The sequence below is a fragment of the Cornus florida genome, unplaced genomic scaffold (assembly GCF_030987335.1).
Source record: "Cornus florida cultivar Cherokee Brave unplaced genomic scaffold, ASM3098733v1 CherokeeBrave_3.0.0_Hap2_Chr11, whole genome shotgun sequence".
NCBI classification, from domain to species: domain Eukaryota; kingdom Viridiplantae; phylum Streptophyta; class Magnoliopsida; order Cornales; family Cornaceae; genus Cornus; species Cornus florida.
Genome location: NW_026775581.1, coordinates 25899014 through 25924733, shown reverse-complemented (window position 1 = coordinate 25924733; position 25720 = coordinate 25899014). Strand labels below are relative to the sequence as shown.

Here is a 25720-nt window from a genome sequence, read left to right as displayed (position 1 = left end):
CTCTAACCTTGTGATGTGTTTGGATTGTGAGCTTAAAGAAATGATTAATGGCTTAATTTGATATGTTGTGCTATCCACCATGTTGTTTAGACAATATATGCTTAATTTGTCATCCATGCTTGTTGAAACAACCACACACACACATACTTTGTTGCAATACATGTGCTTCCCCTCATTAATTATTCATTAAAGGTGTAGAAAAGCTATGCTTAGTGGTGATCTCTAAACCCCAAGATCTCTCTCTCTTTTATTCTCTTTATTGCATTATTGTTTACCTTAGTTTAATTTGCATCTAGTTTAATTCAACCAACCAACCACAATTTTGATCACTCGACCTATTAACCCTAATTTTGATCCCTCAACCTAGTACGACACTCAATCCCTTGGGACTATCCCTACTCACCCTAGCTATATTTTTAGTGAAAGGTTGTAGTGGCAATTTTTAAATGTAAAACTTGGCCACATTGCATATAAACTTTTGGGTTTGCGATGACAGCACGCACCATCTTACATGACATGTTCAAGTATGTTACGTACTACTTCCAATTATCCCCATGGACATATGCATTATGAGCATCGTGAACAAGTTAATTCCGCATTTGTGAATCAAGGGAATAATCCCTATGGCAATCATTACAATCCCGGGTGGAGAAATCACCCTAATTTCTCTTGCAAAAGCTAAAGGGAAGGCTCAAACCCTCCCCAAGGTGGTTTTCAAGGGAAGTATATTCCACCCCACTTGCAAGGCTAAAATTTTCGAAGCTATCGTCCGTCTTATCAAGCATCCAATGGTAATCAATTTTCAAATTCTCATTTTCCCAATCAACCGTTTTATTCTCAAAGTCATTCAAGAAGTCCCGCTTTTGAGGAAAAAGTTTTATCGGCGTAGGTACTTTGGAGGCAAACACTCAATTGCTTCATTCTCACTCACTCACAATTGCCAAGCTAGAAACCCAAGTAGGGCAAATAGCTAGCACATTGAATGCGAGAGAAAAAGGAAAGATACCTCTTAATCCCCCACCTAAGCAACAATTTGTAGTGAAGACAACTTCCTCAACAGAAGGTCCTACACTTGAATAAGTAAATGCAGTGACCACTTTGAGAAGTGGAAGGGTAATTGATAACCAAGTTAATGCTTCCAATGAAAAGAGTGAACCGGTGCGACCTAGTGTTGACACCCATCTCGTTTCACATCCTATTCCTTCTTCATTTAGTTCAAAGGACCCCATTGTTGAGAAATCATCATAAAAAGTTTTTGAAAAATCTTTTGAGCCAAAGGCTTCATGTCCAGATGCTTTGAAAACATCCACATCTCTTGAAAAACAATAAGGTAAGGTAAATGAAATCATTGATGTGTTTAGGCAAGTTAAAACTAACCTTTTTCTCTTAGATGCAATTAGACAAATTCCGACGTATGCCAAGTTTTTAAAAGATTTGTGCACTCTAAAGAGAAAGAACAAAATCCAAGCACCAAGGAAAGTTGTTTTTACCGAGCAATTGAGCTCTATTTTGTAACATAACACTCTTCCTAAAGTCAAGGACCCCGGTTCACCCACTACATCTTGCACCATAGGTGACCATGTAATTAATCGGGCTCTTTTGGATTTAGGGTAAGTGTAAATCTTCTTCCCTACTCAGTATATGTCCAATTGAGCTTGGTCGATTTAAGGCCAACGTCGGTAGTTTTGCAACTAGTCGACCAATTTATCAAAAAGCCTTAGGGTATCATTGAGTTTGTTTTGATTAAGTTTGACAAATTCTTTTTCCAGGTCGATTTCGTAGTCATTGACATGGAACTGGTACCCAATCCAAAGAGCCAAATACCCGTTATCCTTGGTCATCCTTTCTTGGCTATCGTTAATGCCAACATTAATTGTAGGACGGGGATAATGAAGATTTCATTTGGCCACATGAAGGTGAAGTTGAATATTTTTAATCCAACCCCTAACTCAATGGACAAGCATGAAGAGGTTTTTGTTGTGGAAAAAAATTTTGAAAGTAAAATTGACAAAAATGAGTTAGCTCATTGTGTTGAAAAATCAAATGTTTTGCCTTTGAATGAATTTTCAAAAAATATTGTCTCGAATTCCAATGTTAAAAGGGCATAGAAGCCCAAAATTTTCTTTGATCAAAAGCCATCAAGTGCACTTGAATCAAATCAAACAATTTTCTTAGGGAATGATTTGTTGGGTGGGATTCAAAGTTTAATTTACCCCGTTGAGAAGGGGATGTCTAACAAAGTTTTTGATTCGGACTTAAAGAGCCCAGCGTATTGCTAAAGACATTAAACACTAGTACTTAATAGGGTTTTCCAACCCTATTCCACCCTCATTTCTTCTTTTGTTTTTTTTTTTGCGTCATCTAGATATGTTTCGAGTTGATTATTCAAGTTTTTGGGCAGTTTTATGCCTTTCCTGCACATTCAGTGTCTTCTTCAATCGATTGAAGACCCCTCTTCGATCGATCGAATTCTGCAGAGGCCCATTTTGCCCTGGAATGTGATCAGTGCCCAAATGTGACGCATTTTAGCACCTAAGTTAGGGTATTTTAGTCCATTCATCTATCTTAATTTCATGTCTTAGTACTTATTTGTGTTTTTGCCTGTTTCAGGTCAATAAAGTTCAAATAGGCTAATAAGAGCCATTTAACTTAATTTTGGAGCTAAGGAGTAAAGTTGGAAAGAGTCAAGAAAGTTGCACCAGAGGAACTTTGATCGATTAAAGAAAGTCTCGATCAATCGAAGTCGGTTACAATCGATCAAAATAAGGTAGTGCCAGCTCAGTAAAGTGGATAAGGCCTTGAAGATATTTTGGATGACACGTCAGCTTCGATCGATTGAAGCTAAGTGCTTGATAGATCGAAGATCTTCGATCGATCGAAAAGATTGTTGGCAGTGTGCTGTCTAATTCTCGAACGCACCGAACTCTACCTAACTTTAGTAGCTGCGAATTTCCTCCAATCATAGGCTGTATTTCTGACTTGGTGCCTAATCAAAGAGGCTTGTAATAGATTCATTGAACAATATTGTAAAAAGATCATATAGTTTTTACCAACTATAGAAATAGTTTTCTCTCTAGAACTAGGGTTTTGGGAAAAAAACAAGGGTGAAGATGATAATGCCAACCTCTAAGCTAGACCTTGAGGGTTCCTTGACCACTACAATGAGTGGCTAAACCCTTCTCTTGGGGTTAGAGATAGCCCCTAGGCTTGCTTCCTAGACCTACCTTTTGTGTATTTTTGGGGATTTTAGTTGTAATTGATGTTTTGACCATGAATAAATATAGATCTTGTGATTTTTACTTAATTTGTATGGATTAATGCTTTCAATCGATCGTTTAATTCTATTTATTTGTCTATGTGTGCTAGAATGAATGTTCATGTGTTTTTCTCTAGATTTAATGAAATTGATGCATGTTTATGTGTATTGATGTTGTTAATCTAGTGATGGTCAAAGCATAGTGCTTAATTGAATGCTCTTGTAGTTTATTTGATGGTTCATACTTATTTCTTAATAGATATGCCACACCCTTAGTTTAATTAGTTTAATTTTCATGTGGCTAGATTAATTGTAGTGTAATTACTTTAATTTCTTAGATAGGGGGACAATCCATTCTTGTTGTTTAGTGTTCCATACTTATGAGTGCAAGAAGTACAATTTTCTAGAATATTGTGTGTGCACTAATTATGGTATAATTGAATGATTTTTGGTCTTATTTGATAGGTTGTGCTATTAATAAGCGCTGAATATATGCATATTCGAGCCCCTTAGTACGTATATGTTAAAACCTAAAGTGATACTTCTATCCATAGTTAGACTAATTTATGTTTGATGTGTGTTTATAGGTACTTTCCCAGAAAAATGGTTAAAATCGGGACTTTATGATGATATCAAAGCTTACAGAGTCGTTGCCGGTCATTCAGAGCAAGCCGAGAGCTTAAATGGTGAAGCTTGAAGCAATTCAACCCCTAAAGCTCGAGTCGAAGTATTGAAGCTCAAGCATCACAACAAAGAAGAGAAGAAAAGTCAATAAGGCCTAAAACCTCGAGCTTTGTACCTTGGTGCTCGAGCCCTAACTTAGGGTGCTTGAGTCTTTCCTAAGGGTGCTCGAGCCTTGACCCTCAAGCTCGAGCATGAGGCATTGGAAATTGAAGAGTTGATTTTAGTTAAAAGGCAATGCTCCTAGGTCTCGTGCCTTACCTTCAGGATCGAGCACTATCCATTGATGCTCAAGCCTTAAGCCTAAAATACTTGAGCCTGGTACCTAGTGCTCAAGCCCATGAAGTTTGGATTGAGCAATGTTAAAAGAGATGAACCCCAAAAATATTTTAAGTGTTGAAGAAAAAGACGCTTCGGAAAATAGTTGAAGAAATTTGGCTAAGTGTCAAAGTAAAGATCGAGCACCAATTCTTGAAGCTCGAGCATCAATCCAAAGATGCTTGAGCCTTGTTCCTAAAGTTTGAGCCTAAACCCTAAAGCTCGAGCCTCTATTCCTAAAGCTCGAGCCTTTCATGACATGTCAGATTTAAAGTACGGGATTGCTCTCTTTATCAGCCGTATCTCATCCTAGATGGGCTAGAAGACCTAAAAGCCCACCAGATCCTTATTTTCTTCTATAAAAGAAGGCGTAAGCCTTGATCGAAAAGGTCCAAAATTTCAATTCCTTTTTATGATGTTATTCAGAAGGCTGGTAGCATGGTGGCTTTTAGGGTTCCTACAACCTTGAAAGTGCAAATCCTGAGAAGAGAAGTGCCGTCCGTGATGATGGAGACAACTCCAACATAGATGATATCCAACCTCGTCATGAGTAGCTAATTCCTCTCTTAGGGCACTGGTGTAATCTAATATTATATTATGGTTTGATTGTTTTAACTCTGGCATTTTATTTTAATATATGATGTTTTCTTGATTATATGACTATGAGCACTTGAGACAACTCAAGTGGTTTTTATGCTTTAGTAGAATATAAATTGTTATTCCCTTGTCTTAAATGTAATAGTTTATGTTCTATTCCTAACCTATCTTGTTGTGTGGTATCTGGCGGAGCCCTGCTAGACACAAGAATAGAGGTCATATAATGGTATTCTAACATTTTTTGCAAAAGGATAGTCGAAATTCCTGTCAGACACAAGAATAGAGGTCATATATTGGTATTCAAGAATAGAGGTCATATTTAATTTAGTTTAATTGCCTCTAGTTAAATATTTTGTTTTAATTTTAGTTTGTTAAATCGTAACAACCAACAAACTTTCTAACCAAGTTACCTGTAAACCATTAGGACTAAAATAAAGACTAATGCAAATCTCATCTCCCTGTGGGTTTGTCATCCTCTTTACGTAGAACTATCTTACATGGAATTGTTCTATTACGAGTGGTAAAATTAAAGACACGATCAATTTTTGGCGCCGTTGCCGTGGAGATTAGTTTTTGTTTAGTTTTTAATTAGTTTATTTTGGTTTACCAGTCTTCAGACTTTCTGATATCTCACCTTAATTTTTTTCTTTTCAGGTACAAGTTAGCAGTGAGGACAAAGACGCTTAAGGGATAAAAAGTTTCGGTTTATTAAACCTTTTGTGAGTTTTTACTGTTTTTCTGTTACTTGGAATACTTTCTTTTGTTACTGTTAGGATTAGTGGAACCAGTGCATGTTAACTCGCTAAAATAGGTCAAAACCTTTAGTGCATAATCCTGAAATAGAGAGAACTTTGAGTCAGTTAAGAAAATTTAAAAAATATTTGAATAATATAGATAGTTCATCTGATAACATGGCTGAACAACGTAATGCACCTGGTAATAATGGTAATGGTAATGGAGAACGGGATTCACCTGTTCCTCCACCACAACCACAATTGAGGGACCATTTCATTCCTACCACATATACTTCCCCTTCGTGCTTTATTTTTTCGAATGCTGATGCAACCCATTTTGAGATCAAGCCTTCTATGATTCAAATGCTTCCTACCTTCCATGGGTATGCAACAAAGGATCCCTATAAGCACTTGGATGTTTTTTTGGAATTGTGTTTAACTACCAAGTTGACCACTCTTACCAATGATTCATTCAGAATGCGTCTTTTCCAATTCTCTCTTAAGGACAAAGCAAGAACTTGGTTGCAGTCCCTTCCAACAAATTCCATATCTACATGGGACATATTGGAATAGGAGTTCTTGAAGAAATACTACACTGTGGGTAAAACCACACAAATGAGAAGAGAAATCATGGCATTTTCCCAAATCCCGGAAGAACAGCTCCAAGATGCATAGGAGAGATATAATAATCTTCTAAGAAAGTGTCCACACCATGATATTACTCAATGGCACTTAATACAGATCTTCTATGATAGTCTTACAGACTCGTATAGAAATATGGTTGATGCTTCCAGTAATGGAGCTTTTTTGCATAAGAGTCCAGCTAACACTTAGGAACTGTTTGAGGCCCTAAGTGAAAATTCAGTACAAAATGCTTCTTCCTCTAGGTCTAGGTCTTTACCTAGAATGTATAAGGTTGAGAAACTTTATGAAGTAGATAAATATAGTGAGTTAGCTGCTCAAATAGAAGCCTTGAACCGTAGGTTCGATCAAATCTCATCATCTGGCTTTACTCCAGTTGTTAATCCACAAACTGCCTTGCAAAAGGAAGTTTGTTCAATCTGTGTTCATCCCAATCATTTTGCTGACACTTGCCCTATACTGGGACAATCATTTGAGATCCCACAGGATTAAGTGAATGCTGCATTCTCTAGACCAGCTTATAATCCATATTCTTCTACATATAATCCTGGCTGGAGAGATCATCCCAATTTGTCATGGCGTAACCAAAGTCAAGGAAACACTGCTCCCCAATCTCAGGGGCAGTACCAAAATTCATCCAATCCTATGCCACAAAATAATTATTTCAACCAATCTGGTATTGACAGTCCACCTTAGTATAGGAATCAACTCACTCAAGCTCCTAATCTTCTACTTCCTCCTAGAAATTCTGCTTTTAAGGAAGAAGTACTCAATGCTCTTGTTGAAATTAAAGCCAATACCCAACTTCTTAATACTCATTCTCAGGCCATAGCAAAGCTAGAGGCACAAGTTGGGCAAATAGCGAGTACTCTATCTTGAAGAGCGGATGGAAAACTGCCTAATAAGCCAATAGCCAACCCAAAAGGGTAGACTTACACGATTGATGAAACCAATTCCTCAGGTATTCATCATGAGCAAGTTCAGGCTATCACTACATTGAGGAGTGGTAGAGTGGTTGATAAACAAGTTGAAAAAGGACAGGAGGAAGAAGAAAGGCTTAGGATTCCCATTGTTCCTATCATTCATAATCCACATCCTAAGGATGTTTCCTCAAATTCTATTCCATAATCCACAAGAGGAGTTGAAGGTGGAGTAATTTCTTTATCTACTCCTAACCCTGAGTACGCTTATGAGCCAAAATCGCCTTATCCTAAACGTCTCAAGGAACTCTCCCACTTTAGTAAACAAGGGGAGAAAATTTAAGATATGATGGAGGTCTTTAAACAGGTTAAAATCAATCTTCCTCTGCTTGATGCTATAAAGGCCTTCGCTCTTTCGGGATGCATACTTATTCTGTAGGTCATGCCTTAGATGTTAGCAGCTAGGATTGATTTCTAGAAGGAATATGATGCCCTTGACTCCAATCTTAATTATTGAGGTTTTTGATGTTTGGGGTATTCATTTCATGGGTCCTTTTGTTCAGTCCAATAAAAATGAATACATTCTTGTGGCTATTGATTATGTGTCTAAATGGGTTGAAGCAGTAATTACTAAAACCGCTGATCACGCAGTCGTGATTGAGTTCATTTAAACGAACATTTTTAGTTAGTTTGGTATGCCACGAGCTATTATTAGTGATGGGGTGCTCACTTCTGTAATAAGTATTTTCGTTCTTTGGTACAAAGATACTCCGTCAGTCATAAAGTTGCTTCTCCCTATCATCCCCAAATAAGTGGCCAAGTTAAGCTTTCCAATCGTGAAATTAAGAGAATTCTTGAGAAAACGGTTAAGCCAAATCGTAAAGATTAGTCTTTTAGACTGAACGATGCTTTGTGGGCTTACCGAATAGTATATAAGACTCTGATTGGTATGTCACCTTACCATCTTGTCTATGGTAAAGGGTGCCATCTTCCTGTAGAGTTAGAACACAGAGCTTTTTGGGCAATAAAAAAGCTCAACTTTGATATGACATCTACTGGTTCTAACAGGAAGCTTTAACTAACTGAGCTTGAAGAATTACGTAATGATGCTTATGAGAGGGCTAAGGTTTATAAATCTAAGACTAAGGCATTTCATGACAAGCATATCTTGTGTAAAACTTTTGAGCCTAGGAAGAAGGTTTGGTTATTTAATACATAAGTGAATCTTTTTCCTGGAAAGTTAAAGTCACGTTGGGAAGGTCCATATATGGTTATTTCTGTTACACCTTACGGTGCAATTGAGATACAAGATTGTAAGACTGGAATATTGTCTAAGGTCAACGGATAGAGACTGAAACCCTACATAGAGGGTAGTGTGTAGAGAGGCACAGTGGAGCCAGTAGAACTTCATGATCCTATTTAGTTGGACTAGAGAGGTCAGGTTTTCGTTAAACTATCGACGTTAAACTTAGCATGCTGTCGAGCTATCAACGTTAAACTTAGCATTTGTATGTTGTGTAATACCTCTAAATTTTAAAAGGATAGTCTCAGCATTGTAAGTTTTATTTTATTGCATTTTTATTTGTTTATGTGTTTAGTTTCCTGTTTATTTTAATTAATTGATTGATTGTTTGTTTTAATTGCATTGTTTATTTAATTGTTACTTCAATTGTATTTTTATTTTTTTTTTAATTGGATCAAATTAGTTTTAATTGTTTAAAGGGTTTATTAATTTATTTAAATGAATTAATTGGATTTTATAAGTGTTATTATTTTTAATGTGAAATTAGGGTTTTATGTTTTATGACATCGTGGGTTAGCCGACTTAGAGAAAGGGTTTCCTTCTCTAAGTATGATTAAATATTAGGTTATGAGAGAAGCCTATATATACATCATTTTGTGTCTACAAGGGTTTAGAACCTTTTTCCCGTAACTGGAGGTAGAGAGAAAGATTTAGGGGTTTTTGCCACGAACAAAGACTGAACCAAGGAGGGATAGTTGACGCTTGCTCGTGGGTTGAACCAGGAGCAACAGAGGTCGGTGAAAGCAATTAAGGTCGCCGGAGTTATTAGAGCAGATAGTTTAAGGTTTTGAACTGAAACCTAAAGGCAAATTCCTATTCAAACTCCTTCCTTTAAACCTGTGTTTTATGCATACCTAGGTAGTCTCCAGGGTTTTAAATTAACGTTAAAAATGATCTTTTAAGCATGTTTGCATTGAATTTAAATTGTGTTGAATTAAACTGTTTGATGTTAATACATGTTCTTGCTTAAATCTTGATTTGGTTGATTACAAATTTGTTTCAAATTCATGTTGGTAATGCACGGAGGCTCTGAACTTCGCCGGAGGCGAAGAAGATGAACAGTTTAGGCATTACGACTCTCAGAGGGAGAGAGCCTGCTCTCCAAAGGAGGGAGTTAGCCCTAAGGATGAGAGAGCTGGCTCTCACAAGGGTGGAGCCGGCTCCACCAAAGGGAGAGCTGGCTCCCTTGTTTTGGGAGGCGGCTCCTTTCTCCTTTCTTTGGTTTTTCGTGTTTCTGAGTTTGCTTTGGTTAGTAGGGGGCTTTCTAAGTTGTTTTAGTTGCTGTGAATGATGTATATACCTGTTACAGATATGTAAAAACTACCGGGAAGCATGTTAATATTAATATGTTGAAGCATGAAACAACATAAGGTTAAACAGAAAACTTGCATGTGGAAGGTTGGTCAATTAATTTAAATTGTTTACTAAAATTTTTAGCAATTCATATTTAAATGATTTAATACTGTTAATCATGTTACAGCACTGTACTAAGCATAGTTGATCATCTGAAATACTTATGCTTAAATTGGAGCACTTGATGTTTTAATTTATGTAAACTACATCAATTTATGGACTGTTTGGAGGATTTAAATGCTTAGCTTTGTTTTAGAAATTTAAAGGATTTGAAGATGATTTTTAGGTCTTATAATGAATGCCTAATATGGTTATATACGTATTAAACTTTATTTATGCATATCTTGGGGTATGGTTGATCAGTACTTATTACTATTTTATCAACTATTTTAGTTGGAGGATTGTATGCACCAGTATGGGACGGTGGCATACTAGGGATGGATTAGTTTAAACACTAAGTCCTACCTAATCTGGATCGAGGTATGGATTAACCATAAAGGTTAAGTCTTACTCATATTGGTGTCAGGTCAATAAACAATTGAATGACATACTTTGGTTTATGGATGGATTTTATACATATGTCAGGCCACTACACCAGATGGATGATTATAGTGCCGTGATATGAGCTTGAGTCTCAGGATCATGGTTAGGGTGCGTATATCACCTAGGATGGATAACTGGACATAGTTGCTATTCTCTGGTAGGTCTAGGTACACATGGCCACGTTATGTGCGATTTGCATGGTATCTCTACTTAGGCTGCGACAGACTTATTGGGCTAGTGAGCGTCCTATAGTGTGTATTTATACATATATAGACTATTTTAGTTATTGTTGAGCTATCTGGGATGTATCTGCGTATCGGGTTTCTGTATGGATTGTAATAGGATAGAATTTGCATGTGGGCCTGACCCACTCTTTTATTTTTTCAGGTGTTCGTCAGCTCCAGGCTTAGAGCTTGATCATGCTGAGCAGATACAGTCACTCATTCCTTCGACTACGTAGGACTGCTTTTTATGTTTAGCTTTGGATTTTTATTTCAGTTGTTTCCGTTTCAGTTTGGGATATTATTAGGGGTCCATTAGATGGATTCCCAAGTTGGTAATTAATGGAGGTTTTGGATTATTAGATTTCAATTATGTTTTTGAGGATTTTTAATTTAGAATTCTTTCAGCGTTTATTGTTCAATTCCTATTATTCTTTTGTATTCTATGTTCAATTACATATTAATTGTTTGGTATCCCTCGGATCTATGCTTGGACTTGATCCCCCGTGGCTCTAGAATTGAGGAGTATCACAGTTGGTATCAAAGCACTTCAAGTTCAGTGTCTTTAGGATTCTATCGTTTAAGACTTCCGTGTAGCGTTTTCTCTTGTTTAGAGCTTAAGTTTAGGATTCGTTGTATTCCTTTACGGTTTGGATTAAATCGTACTGACGTCGGTCTTCCTATGTTAATAGCATGGTTAACGCTAGAACTAGATGAAACAATAAGCGACGAAGGGAAGCGGCACGTAGGCAGCAAGACCTCCTACGACGTCAGCAAATGGAGGACGAGCAGCAATTGCCTGGGTTTCAGGATGATAATGGTCAGTTTTATGAAGAGTAGGAGGAAGTTTAGTAGACTTAGGATCAAGGAGGAGATTCAGAGTATCTTCCTTATAGCAATGACCTCATTGCTCGGGCTATAGAAGCAGGGGTAACAGCTACACTCTGAAATTAACCACAGGTTCAGTAGGCACCTATACCAGCACCAGTGGTTTAGACTGATACGTGGGAAAATGTTAGGAGTTCTTTTATAAAAGGGAGTCCACCTGAGTTCTCAAGCTCCACCGATGCAAAAGCAGCTCACCAGTGGAAATAGGACATCAAGTGATATCTTCGCCTGGTTAAGTCCACGGAGGTTCAGAAGCAGATGCTTGCTACCTTCAAGCTAGTTGGAGATGCACTACAGTGGTGGGAGTCAGTTACCACCGCAGAGGAGAGGATGTCATTGACTTATGATCAGTTCAATGCACGCTTTGATGAGAAATACTTTCCTTATGCAGTCAGGGTAGTTATAAAGACAAAGTTCCTTAATCTGCAATAAGGAAACATAACAGTGGCAGAGTATGAGTAGAAGTTTACGCGCTTATCTCTTTTTGCTTTAGATGAGGTGGATACAGAGGAGAAGAAGTGCAATAGTTTTGTTAAGGGACTGATGTGGTCTATTAAGCGAGCTATTACAGGTATTCCAGCTTACACTACTTATGCTCAGGTGGTAGCCACCGCTCTCTAGCAGTATCAGTTGACCGTGGACTTCAGACAGGATAAGGGTGAGAAACGGGGTGACAAAGACTCTACAAATCAGTCAGCTGAGAAAGGGAATGGAAATGGACACTGACAGAATGACAAAGGTAGATTCCAGGGACAACAGTCTTGGAAGAAGCACAAGGGTGGTTCTGATGCTCACAGTGATGGGGCACCTATTCAGAGGCAGCAGAATAGGGGACCACAGGCAGGACAGGGTCAGCCACAGGCTAACAGATAGAGGAGGCCATTTGGCACTTTTCAGGGTAGTTGTTACACTTATGGAGAGCATGGTCATACTTCTAGGCAGTGTCTTAAAGCAGGACAGGGATAGGGATAACATGTGTAGCAGGGATAGAGGGCACCGGCAGGGGCAGAGCCAGGATTTCATTTTAGGGGGGGTGTAGTGTATTTGACGAAGAAAAAAAAAAACACCCGACTAACATGACAAATATAGTTTTTTTCACATGAAAAGGCAAAAAAAAAAAAAAAAAAAAAAAAAAAAAAAAAAAAAAAAAAAAAAAAAAAACCATAGCAAAATCACAAAATTCTCAAGTAATAGCATAATATTCTTGATCTAATTTAATACTAATACTAATTTAAAGTAAAAAAAAGAATCACCTATGTATGCTGAGATACCGATTGAATTTTGAGCCATGCCAAATCAATCATACTCCATAAACTCCAACTCCAAGCACTTCGTGAATCCTGACAACCAAAGCAAACAAGATTTTATTTAATTATTTATATCTTAAACTAACAAGGAAACAAGATGTTTTTTAGTAATGTGAATAAAAATTTAAATAAAAGAATTCATTATTCAAGTGAAAAGAACAAAGTAATATAAAAACCAGGAGTTTATTTGACAAATATAAGAACCAAAATATAGATTTTGATAATATTTTCATTGAATGCATTACAACTGTCCTTGACGGGATTTCATTTTTTGAAAGCGCTGCATGATAGCCTCATTATCTATGCTCCTAAATATATTTTTTTCAACATATATAACCAAGCTATCATTCATAAATTGATCTCCCATCCGATTACGCAATTCATTCTTTACAATATTCATAGCAGAAAATGCCCTTTCAACCGTGGCAGTCGCAACTGGTAAGATTAACGCCAATGTCACAAGCAAATACACCAATGGATACACCTTATCCTTTTTTACCTCCACCATTTTTTTTTGCAAGAGCAGAAATCCCTTTCAATCCTTCAAAACTACTATTAGAGCGCACATCAAGAATATAAGTCTCAAGTTGACTATGAAGTTCTTTGAGCTTGATTGTAGAAAATTCTTTGGGATAATATTCAGCAAAGCGAATTATCTTTTGCTTGTCAAAAGCAAAGAATGAATCATTTGGACATAAACATGCCATACAAAGAAGTAACTCGGTATTAGTCTCACTAAAACGACTGTTTAACTCTTGAAGTTGTATATCTATCAAAGAATAAAACAACTCAACACGATAGTAATGCAAGTTTGTCATTTCTTTCACATTCTGTCGTCGTCGACCTTGAGCAAAGAAAATGCCATCCATGTTGGGAACATCAATCCCATGTCTCTCACAAAATGAAGAAACTTCTTCGAGTAAAGAATCCCATCCCTCATCCCTCATCATTTGTAGTCATTGCTTACATACTTTGACTAAACACATAGCATTCACGATATCTTGATCTTTTCTTTGTAGTGCTTTTGATAATTCATTTGTCATTTCCAACACTGCCTTCATCAAATGGAGACTGAATACAACATTAAAGGATTGTATTGTCCTAAGTAGAATAGTTGCTTCACCTCTTTGATCGGATCTAAATCCACCCGTTTCGATAATCTCAAGAACATCAATTACAGATGAGAACATTGTAATTAAGCTCATTAAAGTACCATAATGTGAGCCCCAACGAGTGTCTCCTGCACGTATAAGAGAAGTACTCTGATTTAAGCCTTGCCACTTGAAAGTTCACCATTGTTAAGTTCTTCAATAACTTTTGCAATTTGTTTCTCTCGAAGCATATCATGACGTTTACATGAGGCTCCAACTACATTCACCACATTAGCAACAAATAAGAAAAATGTGGAAATCTGATCATGATTCTTTGCCATAACAACAAGAGCCAACTGAAGTTGGTGAGCAAAACAATGAACAAAAAAGGCAAATTCATTCTCTTTCAGAATAAGTGTTTTGAGACCGTTGAACTCGCCTTGCATATTGCTAGCCCCATCATAACCTTGCCCACGCAATCTAGAAATGCACAATCCATGTGTTGAAAATACATTATCAATCGCTACCTTAAGTGAGAGAGCAGTTGTATCTGTAACATATACTATACCAATAAAACGCTCAATGATACTCCCATTCTTCACATAACGTAACACAATAGCCATTTGCTCCTTTGTTGATACATCACGAGACTCATCAATTAAAATAGAGAAAAATGCATCTCCAATATCTCTAATAATAAAATTAATTATCTCTGTTGCAATGGAATTAATAATTTCTTTTTGAATCTCGGGTGATGTTAATTTCATATCTGAAGTAGCATTTTCTAATACAACAGCTTTAACATCCTTATTGTGATGAGGATGAAATCTCAAAAGTGTAAGAAAGTTCCCTTGATTGTTTGAATCATCAGCTTCATTGTGGCCACGAAATGCAAGTCCTTGCTACAAAAGATATTAGATACAATCAACTGATGCAGTCAAATGAGTTCGATATTCAATATTAGCTTGGTCTGACTGCTTGAAAAAAATTGTTTGAATGTATTGCTTTTGGTTCACCAAAGCTTCACAAGATCTATAAGCTTGGTTGTGGGCACTATTGGGACCTCCAACATGAACTTTGAGTTTTTCCTTCTTCTTCCAATTTGAAAACCCCTCACCCACAAAAGAGTCACCTCCTGATTGTTCTCCAATATCTGGCTTGAAAAGGAAGCAGCATAGGCAAAATACTGCATCTTTGGCTATGCTATATTCTAGCCAATTAGAATATTCGCTAAACTAAACAGGGTTGAAACGACGTAACCCTTTCCCGAAATTCCTATAAGGAAATTTATGAGTCTTAGGCTGACAAGGGCTTTTCAGATAATATACTCTACGAAGTTCGTCTCAAATATTAGGATGGTAATCCATGATTCGAGCTCGTAGTCCTGGATCTGCTTAAAGTTCCTCCAAGTGAATGTCGAAATAGCTTTGCTTTAAACTATCATCATTTCTCTCTATAGAAAAGTTGACGTCATTTCTCTCTATAGAAGATGTCAACTCTGACTTTCTTTTATAGAATTGATCAATTTTTTTCTGCATAACTGTTTAAAAAATAAATAGATTATTTAGGGGAAAAAAAGAAGAAATTTATGATTGTAAATTACAATTACTCACTCTATTTATCATATTAATTATTAAGTATAGATGTTCCAAAATGTAAATTATATTTCTTTTAAAATTTTAGAGAACTTAATTATAATATGTGGGATCTCAAGCATTTTGTCATTACAGTTATCAAGTAGCATGAGGGAATTACATATCAAAAAATGCAATATAACAAATGTGCCCAGCGAAATTGTTAGTTTGGTGTCCTTGGAACTCAATTCTTAGATCTCAACAGCAACAAATTTTCTAACTTGCCAGCAACCATCACTATCCTTTGGATAGTATTCATTATATATAACACAGCGAAATGGCCCAAATACATAATCTATATCTTTGGATAGTATTCAGTATTCATAGAATCACACACATATAATTCTCTCTTTACAAACTACGCACACTAACACACATGTGTTTAAATATATAATATACATTTATGAGTTTCTCAAGTGAATTCTTGAACTTTATTTCTTATTACTTTACTGGCTTTAATTCTTGATTAGTTCACAATAAAATGTTTCCTGTAAAATTTAAAAGTTCAAGGATGGGCTGGATGGCTGTAGCTAGTGGAGGAATATATTTGCAAAATTAAAGCAAACGCCCACATGGGCTGTTGCTGACATGCTATTGTTTGTTTTATTTTAATTGCGATTTCAAATTTTCAATTGTCATCAAACACATCATCCGTCTCATAGGACAGGTATGAACCATTTCAAGATCAATATGTAGCATATAATATTATTATGCTATATAAAATCAACATAAATTCGCTTACAATTTACAAATAATAAATTTTGTTATATATATTCACAATTCAAGTAAGATCAAAATTCCCAAAAAAAAATTAGGGTTTCCAAATTGTGTAAAAATAAAAATAAAAAAAACAAGTTTTACCTGGGAAATCAATGACAGACTGATAGCAAAGCAAGGCTAATTCTCTTTTGATTTTATAGATGTAGACTGGAGTATAGAAGAATCCAAGAAGCAAAAGTGGTCCAGTGGATGTAAAGTGGAATATATTGTTCTGCCTTTGCACTTTCCCGAAACAAAAAGAACGGCTTAGGTTATGCGGCATGCCGATCACTTATCCTTCAGTATTTTATGAGTGGAATGACTGAACCGCCCCTCAATATGTGAACAAATTTTTTTTTGAGGGGGGGCAAATTTGAAAATTTTATAAAATTTATATATAATAATAAAAAAATAAAAAAATTAGGGGGGGCATGTGCCCCCCCGGGCATTAGGTCCCTCCGCCCCTAGGCACCGGTACCTTTACCCGCTCCATAGGTTCCACGAATTCAGGGACAGATATATCCGGCATTACTGGCACCACCAAAGCCTTAGGGACAGGCACCGCAGCAGTTGCATTACGACAGGGTTTTTTACCCTATGCCGCAGGATGTTCAGGCACCTCAGGCTGGTGAGGGTATGTTTCTTATTAATAGATCATTGGGTCATGTTTTATTTGATACGGGTGCTACACACTCATTTGTATCTATATCTTTTGTTACTTTATCTGGGATGACGACGCGGGTATGCAGTAAACCTCAGGGTATTTCTATACCTTTACGCAATACAACCATTTTACATGAGAGTGATGGGCCTGTAACACTAGATATTGGTAGTCTCAGACATGCACACTTATGATGTGATACTTGGGATGGATTGGTTATCACACTACCATGCCCAAGTTAATTGTTATGATAGGTCTGTTGTGTTCACCATACCTGGTCAGGATATGTATGTCATTGCTATGCCATGGTCTAACGGGGTCACTAGCACATATTTGTTCCGTATGGAGGAGGAGATTACTGTGTCATTGGATAGCATACCAATCGTACAGGACTTTCTGGATGTGTTTCAGGAGATTTCAGGGTTGCCACCTAGTCACGAGATAGACTTTGTGATTGACTTAGCTTCAGGCACTACGCTTATTTCTAGGGCACCATATAGGATGGCACCAGTGGAAATGCGAGAGCTGATGGATCAGATTTAGCAATTACTCAGCCAGGATTTTATTCGTAGGAGTACTTCACCCCGGGGAGCACCAGTTCTGTTTGTGAAGAAGAAGGATGGCTCACTTCGCCTATGTATAGATTACAGGGAATTGAACAAGGTTACTATTCGTAATAAGTATCCTTCACCCAGAATTGATGATCTTTTTTATCAATTGAAGGAAGCAAAAATAGAAAACAAGACTCTATGAAGTCAAAGTGACCTTCCATGAGGTCGTGGAACTCAATGAGAATTGATGCGGAAGCAAAAGGTCAAAAATATGACAGATAAGCCCCCAGGGGCAAAATAGTCATTTTACATAGAAATGACATCCCTAGAATGTAAATTATTCTCAAGACACATCCATGACTTCCCGTGAAGTCACGGGACTCAAAAGAAAGTAGTAGAAGCGAATTACACAAAAAGGGGACAAAAATAGCCTCAAGGGCAAAATGGTCATTTCTAAAAAAATATAAAATCGGGTGCTACCGAGCACATCGCTGGGAAGATAGTGAAAAATTAATCAAGTTAGACTCAAGAATCACTTGATTCGGAGTCCGGATGGAAGAGAAAAGTCAAAACAAAGTTTTGACGTCGCCGCGGCCGTGAATAGTAACTTGGGAAAAATGCTGAAGTTTGTGTGCCGTTTTGAGGTACTAAACGATGTTTTCTGGAAAAACACGAAGAAGAAACCCCACTTAAAATAATTTTTCCAAGTTGACTCTGTCAAAAGAAAAATTTATTTTTGACGTAAAATCCCCAAAATCCCCCTACAACAGACTTGTTCAAATAGTGCAAATGAGCACAGGAAATCAGATTTTGGCGCGGGGTTTTCGGGTCAGAGATAACATTTTCTGGAAAAATGTTATGAAGAAACCCCACCTAAAATCATGTTTTCTATGTGATCATGTCAAGAACGGAATTTATTTTTCAAAAAAAATTCCCAAAATGCCCCTAGATCAGTCTAGACCAAGAGGGTAAAAAGCTGCTACAGGATCTGAGATTGAAAACGGGCTACCAAACGAATTTTTCTGGAAAAACACAAAGAAGAAACCCCTCCTGAAAATTGAGTTTTCTACCCGACCTAGCGGATAGAAATGAAAAAAAAACTCACTAAAAAATGCCCAAAATGCCCCTCCAAGAAATCTGATTATGAGGGTTCAAAAAGCTGCTAAATGAAAAACAGAAAGCTGAACTTTGCGATGGATTTCCGGCACCAAGAAACATTTTCTGGAAAAACACAAAAAAGAAACCCCCCCTAAAATCACGTTTTCTAAGTGACCATGAGGAGACCGGAATTTATTTCCTGAACAAAAACCCCAAAGTGCCCCTAAACCAAATTATGTAACTAAATGTCAAAATGAATCCCTATGAGGCTCAATTCACAAAGGAAGAGGTTTTTCTTGAACACGATTATGAACACAAACGTAACTTACCTATTGGGATGTGCTAAAATGGTCCATGACTTAAAAATACCATCGATGCAAAATTCGACCCCCCAACAACCAAAAAGGTAAAAATGGACTTGAAATGGGAAAAATGAAAACCAAAATTAGGAATTGGTTTCAAATGACCATTTGGCCCTTTGCCACACTTCATACAAGATAAATGAGACCTAGTGGAGGTGCCGCAACACACTTTACACCACCCAATTTGAAAATGAACCCTTAAAGGTTCGGTTTCTACTATTTAGCCCAAAAATGCAATATGTGAACTAATATGCAAAAATGAACACTAAATGGTGTTTGGCCCTTGGCCACACCTATCATATGGAAAATGAATGCTAAAGGATGAATTACATACACAATGCATACACCGGTGCGAAAATGACATATCGAAACCCTAATTTTCATACTTTTCTCATTAAAGGCAAAATTCAACATTCATGAATATTCATGAATTTCAAATAATGTTTGGCCCTTGGCCACAAATTATATACATAGAATGAATATCAAAAAGTGTGCTTAAGCACATAATACAAGTTTTATTCAAAAGGCTATAAAATGATATTCCATGCAAACATTTGCATGAAATAGAAACTGAAAAGCTAGAAACCATCCCAACGAACAGCAAACATCACGAACCATGTCTTCATACCTGATCAAATCCCCCAGTAACTTCGGGGTAAGTAAACAAGTTTACTCGTAGAGAATGAGCATGCATCGACTCGATATCTTTAGAGATTTTTAGGACTAACATGATATAATTTAAAAGGGATCATGCCACCTAACGTCGATGTCGAAGATTAGACTCAGGGATCATCCTAAGCTACTCATGCAGTTGAAATGAATTACATGACATACAAGCATACCGGTTACAAGTGTACTAAACGAAGATGAAAGCATGTGAGGTAAGTATACAAAACACAGGCATACTAACAAGATGGGAAACACACAAGGCAAGTATACAAGACAAGAGTACACTAAACGGAATCTAGGTACAAGAAGCAAGTGTGCAGTTCCAAGTATGCTAAATAAGATCTAAATACACAAGTAAGCATAACATCTATGCAGTTAAACATGGTGGGAAAATACTCCATAAAACAAGACAAGGTTCTTAGGTCTTTAAAAGATAACTCTAGAAATCTAAGAGTTTGGAGATTTGCATGTTGATATAAATCATTACTCGCGGTCCATGCCACCTAGAATCTAAGTCAAGTTACACGTAAAGGATCATTCCTAAGTCATGGTAGTATCAAGTAACATGAAACAGGGTAACTAAGAAGTTTAACAAGTTTGAAACAATTCAATTAGTACGATAAGGACAAGGCATGAAATCAAAGATAAGGCATAGTATCAATGTAATCAAACAATGTTGGAACATTTCATATAACAAGAAAAGAGCTTCAAATCTTCAAGGAATAGCAACTTGAAATTTAAAGAGTGAAATCAACCAATGTGGAAACTTGGATATCGCCCGGATTAAAACCGTTCTCATGTGATCACTTTAGGGCTACTAACCCATGGGTACCTTCCCCGAGTGCGTACCATAGAAAACCGGAATCTTGGGATCACTTTAGGGCTACTAACCCATGGGTACCTTCCCCAAGTACGCACTATAGTGTAGAAGGACTTTCCCCCGTACTAGAACCAAGTTCTAGCTATGTCAATTTTGATTGATATCACCAAGTTTTAAAAATCAATATGTTGTGCAAGTCAAGATAGCATTAAGACACAAGTAATGCATTGGACACGTTTTATGCACAACTATGATTTTGGAAATATACAAGTCATGCCCCAAGTTATCAATTAACATCGCATGTGAAATATCAAGAAATCATAGTATGCATCCTCATAAACTACAAACTAGGATATATGTCACATAGAATCCATTGATGTAAAAATACCACAAGTATAAGATTAATGATTTAATTATTTTCTAAGCAATACATGAATAATTAAATCATTCAAAGACAATTGTGCTAGTTCATTAAGTACATTCATGAAACTAAGATACACGGGGTCTAGTTACATGATGAAAAGCTAAAACTTCCATGGAATACAAGTTATAACTAAGTGAACTAAGTTCTATATGAGTAAAACAAGTAAGTGTAAGTCTCTAACTTATCCGATTGTTCTCAATTTAATACACATGAAGGAACATGTCAAGAAAATCATGTATGCAAGGTTGGAAACGTAATCAAGTGCATAGAACCATTGAATGGATTTTAATTATTTCATTTAATTAAAATCTCTAGATTTTGAAACTCGTCCAAATGATCCCAAATTAATATATGTTATTAAACATGTCAAGACTTGATTTAAGAGCATGATACAAGTAAATTCTATACAAGTTACGGCCATGTGTATTAAACTTTAATACAAGAAAAATAATAAATGAAAGGCTTCAAAACCAAATCAAATATTCTAGATTTAATATATGTGAAACTATATTGCATGCACATCAAGAATTTTAAGTCAGAAATCCAACAGGATGAATAGTACACTTGGAGCAAATTAATTAATCTAATAAATTAAATATTGCTAGATTTCAAAACTTCTCCGATTACTCTCAATTTAATCTATGTTGAAGAGCATGCTAGGGTCTAATATAATATGCTATCACATGTTGATTTAAAGCTAGATAAGGCCACATGATTTAATATTTTATTCAAGATAAATATTAAATAAAATCTTCATTTCTTGTCCAAATAATCTAGATTTCATATATATCAATCTACATATCAAGGGGTAATATTCTATTATGCCACATGATTAAACAAAGTTATGGATAACTGGGAAAATTAAATCCTTCACAAGAAAAATAAATAATAAAATCTCTAGATTTTGAATCCAAGCATGTAATCAAGTTGTATAAGAATCACAAGCATGTAGTATAGCAAGAATTTAAATTATAACACCCCCTACCTCAATTTAAGATGAAAATCCCAAATCTCCACTGGGAGAAAAGTGTTCCGAATCTGCCGAAACCGAAGGTTTTTGTCGGGGACAACACGATCTACATGAATCCGAAGGAAGCCCCATGAAAATCACAACTTGACCTCAAACCCAAACTCAAAATTTGGCCAAAAATGGATTCCAATAAGGGTGAAAGAAGTGCATAGTCAACACGAACACAAAGCGTAATGGCGCTTCAACTTTTTAACAAAGGAATGATGTTCAAAAGAGGAGAGAGGTGGTGACAGCCTCCCTTGGGCTGCCATGGGAGCTATAGTCGTGCAAGGTGAGTGGAGAAGATGAAAAATGAAATATCTCCTCCCCCTTTTATAGAAAAATCCAAAAAGTATGAATAACGGAAGAAACGGCGTAGAAAATCGAGTCTCGAGCAGAAAGATATGCCCTGAATAAGTTCAGCGGCAACCGGGTCCAGAAACTCTGAAATTGGAGAAAAATGACCAGAAGGAAATTCTAAGGGTCCATGACTTGACAAAATGTGAGAATGAATCCCATACGAGGATCTAGGCTCCAGACGAGACAATTTGTAATAACTTTCGTTAATTGCACAATGGTCCCTACAAAAAGGGTTAACTGCGAAATTGCCCCAGAATGAAAATATCTTCCAAAAGATATTTTCTTAGATACACCTAAAATAAAATATCTTCAAAAGATATTTACGAAAAACACCCTAAGAAATTAAAAAGATTCTGAAGAATTATGCATCCATGCCCTTATGGACACCGGGAGCAACTAGAGTACTTTCTTGCAAAAGTGAAGATACGTATTTCGAGGAAACTACTCAAGATGAAGACACATGAAGTCAAAAACCAACTTCAAGCATGAAAAGTGAGGTTTTACCAAACAAGTGACAAACGGGGAAAAGACAGAATAGGGAAAAAGACGAAAGATGCATAGTGTCGAAAAACGAAAAATGCAAAAATGACTCGGTCCTCAAAGGAAGTTGTTAATCCAGGGAAAAGAGTCTTAAAAACCATTTCCGAGCACTCGAGATGACACTAAGCGACTCGAGATGACACTAAGCGACACGAAACAGAGCTCAGAAAAGAAAATTAAACGAAAAAAATTCATTCGTAAAATTTCAGGAAAAAGGAAAGGAACGCAAATGACCGGGTTGTTACATTCGCTCAGTGTTGCAGACACTTCGTGAACACCAGTTATATGCCAAGTTCTAGAAGTGTGAATTTTGGCAGCGGGAAGTGAATTTTCTGAGTCACGTGGTGTCAGAAAGGGGAATAGCGGTAGATCCAGCCAAGGTTTTAGCAGTGGTTGAGTGGGGACAGCCTACTTCACCTATCGAGATTCAAAGTTTCTTCGGATTGACAGGATATTATTGTAGGTTCATCCAAGGGTTCTCAAAGATAGCAGGACCACTCATTCATCTGACTAAAAAGGGTGTACGGTTTGTGTGGGGTGAACACTGTCATAAAGCTGCAAGTTGACTTCTGTACCGGTTTTGTTTACTTCACAGAGCGAGATTGAGTATCTTGTCTACACAAATGCTTCTTTGTGAGGTCTTGGATGTGTTTTGATACAGGAGGAGCAACCAATTTCATATGGATCTCGAAAGCTTAAGCCTTATGAGCTTAATTATCCAGCACATGATTCGAAGTTGGCAGCTGTGGTCGTTGCCTTACGCATTTGGAGGCATTATTTGTTGGGAGAATCCTTCAGATTATTTAGTGATCACAAGAGTCTGCAGTATTTGTTCACTCAGCGGGAGCTAAATATGAGACAGTGTCGATGGTTAGAGTTTGTGAAAGACTATCATTTCTCTATATAGTACCATCCAGGGAAAGCGAATGTGGTGGCAGATGTACTCAGTCGCCGACCCGCTGCTAGTCTTTCTGCTCTATTCACTACTAAGTGGAATGCTTTGAAGACAGTGGATGAGTTGCCGGATGCTTTTATGGCTTACATGGTAGTTACACCTTCTATCATTCACAAAGTTTTGAGGGCTCAACTCACGGATCAGCAGTACATTGACAAAATTACAGAGATAACTTCTGGGGAGGTCCCATTTTACTATTTTGGGACTGATGGAGGTTTGAGGTATTCATGTTTCCATGTTATGGAAATTTCTGCGAGATGAAGATCTGTATCAGCATATCGATGTTGGGGAGATTAAGTTGCAGCCGGATGCAACATATTTGGAGCCACTGTGTCGTATTGTCAGCCGTCGGAATCAAATTCTTCGTAATAAGGTTATCCCTTTGGTGCGTGTTCAGTGGAGTCATCACAATGAGGCTGAGTCTACTTAGGAACAGGAGGATGTCATTCGCTCGTAGTTTCTAGAAATATTGGATAAAGGTAAGAGCGAATTCTGAGAACGGAATTCCTTTTATTAGGGGAGAGGAATGTAATACCCCTAAATTTTAAAAGGATTGTCTCGGCATTTTAAGTTTTATTTTATTGCATTTTTATTTGTTTATGTGTTTAGTTGCCTGTTTATTTTAATTAATTAATTGATTGTTTGTTTTAATTGCATTGTTTGTTTAACTGTTACTTGAATTGTATTTTTATTTTCTTTAATTGGATTAAATTAGTTTTAATTGTTTAAAGGGTATATTAATTTATTTAAATGAGTTAATTGGATTTTATAAGTGTTATTGTTTTTAATGGGAAATTAGGGTTTTATGTTTTATGACATCGTGGGTTAGCCGACTTAGAGAAAGGGTTTCCTTCTCTAAGTATGATTAAATATTAGGTTATGAGAGAAGCCTATATATATATCGTTTTGTGTCTACAAGGGTTTTAGAACCCTTTTCCCGTAACTGGAGGTAGAGAGAAACAGAGAGGGCTTGAGAGGAAACATAGAGAGAAAGAGTTAGGGGTTTTTGCCACGAACTAAGACTAAACCAAGGAGGGATAGTTGACGCTTATTCATGGGTTAAACCAGGAGCAACAGAGGTCAGTGAAAGCAATTAAGGTTGCCGGAGTTACTAGAGCAGACGGTTTAAGGTTTTGAACTGAAACCTAAAGGCAAGTTCATATTCTAACTCCTTCCCTTAAACCTGTGTTTTGTGCATGCCTAGGTAGTCTCCGGGGTTTTAAATTGACGTTAAAACTAATCTTTTAAGCTTGTTTGCATTGAATTTAAATTGTGTTGAATTAAACTGTTTGATGTTAATACATGTTCTTGCTTAAATCTTGATTTGGTTGATTACAAATTTGATTCAAATTCATGTTGGTGATGCACGAAGACTTCTTATAATTAATTTTGGGACATAAATTGAACCCTAGGTATTTAAATAAAATAGTACAGAGGCTCTGAACTTTGCTGGAGGCGAAGAAGATGAACAGTTTAGGTATTAGGGCTCTCAGAGGGAGAAAGCTGGCTCTCCAAAGGAGGGAGCTGGCTCTAGGGATGAGAGAGCCGGCTCGCACAAGGTTGGAGTTGGCTCCACCAAGGGGAGAGCCGGCTCCCTTGTTTTGGGAGGTGACTCCCTTCTCCTTTCTTTGGTTTTTTGTGTTTTTGAGTTTGGTTTGGCCAATAGGGGGCTTTCTAAGTTGTTTCAGTTGCTGTGAATGATGTATATACCTGTTACAGACATGTAAAAACTAATGGGAAGCATGTTAATATTAATATGTTGAAGCATGAAACAATATATGGTTAAACAATAAACTTGCATGTGGAAGGTTGGTCAATTAATTTAATTTGTTTACTGAAATTTTTAGCAATTCATATTTACATGATTGAATACTGTTAATCATGTTGCAGCACTTTAATAAGCATAGTTGATCATCTGAAATACTTATGCTAAAATTGGAGCACTTGATGTTGTAATTTATGTAAACTACATCAATTTATGGACTATTTGGAGGATTTAAATGCTTAGCTTTGTTTTAGTAATT

At 36.8% G+C, this 25720-nt stretch overlaps 1 pseudogene; it reads right to left on the bottom strand.

The window, feature by feature from the left end:
- Positions 1 to 13004: 13004 nt before the first annotated feature.
- Positions 13005 to 15392, bottom strand: LOC132280903 (uncharacterized; annotated as a pseudogene).
- Positions 15393 to 25720: the final 10328 nt, after the last annotated feature.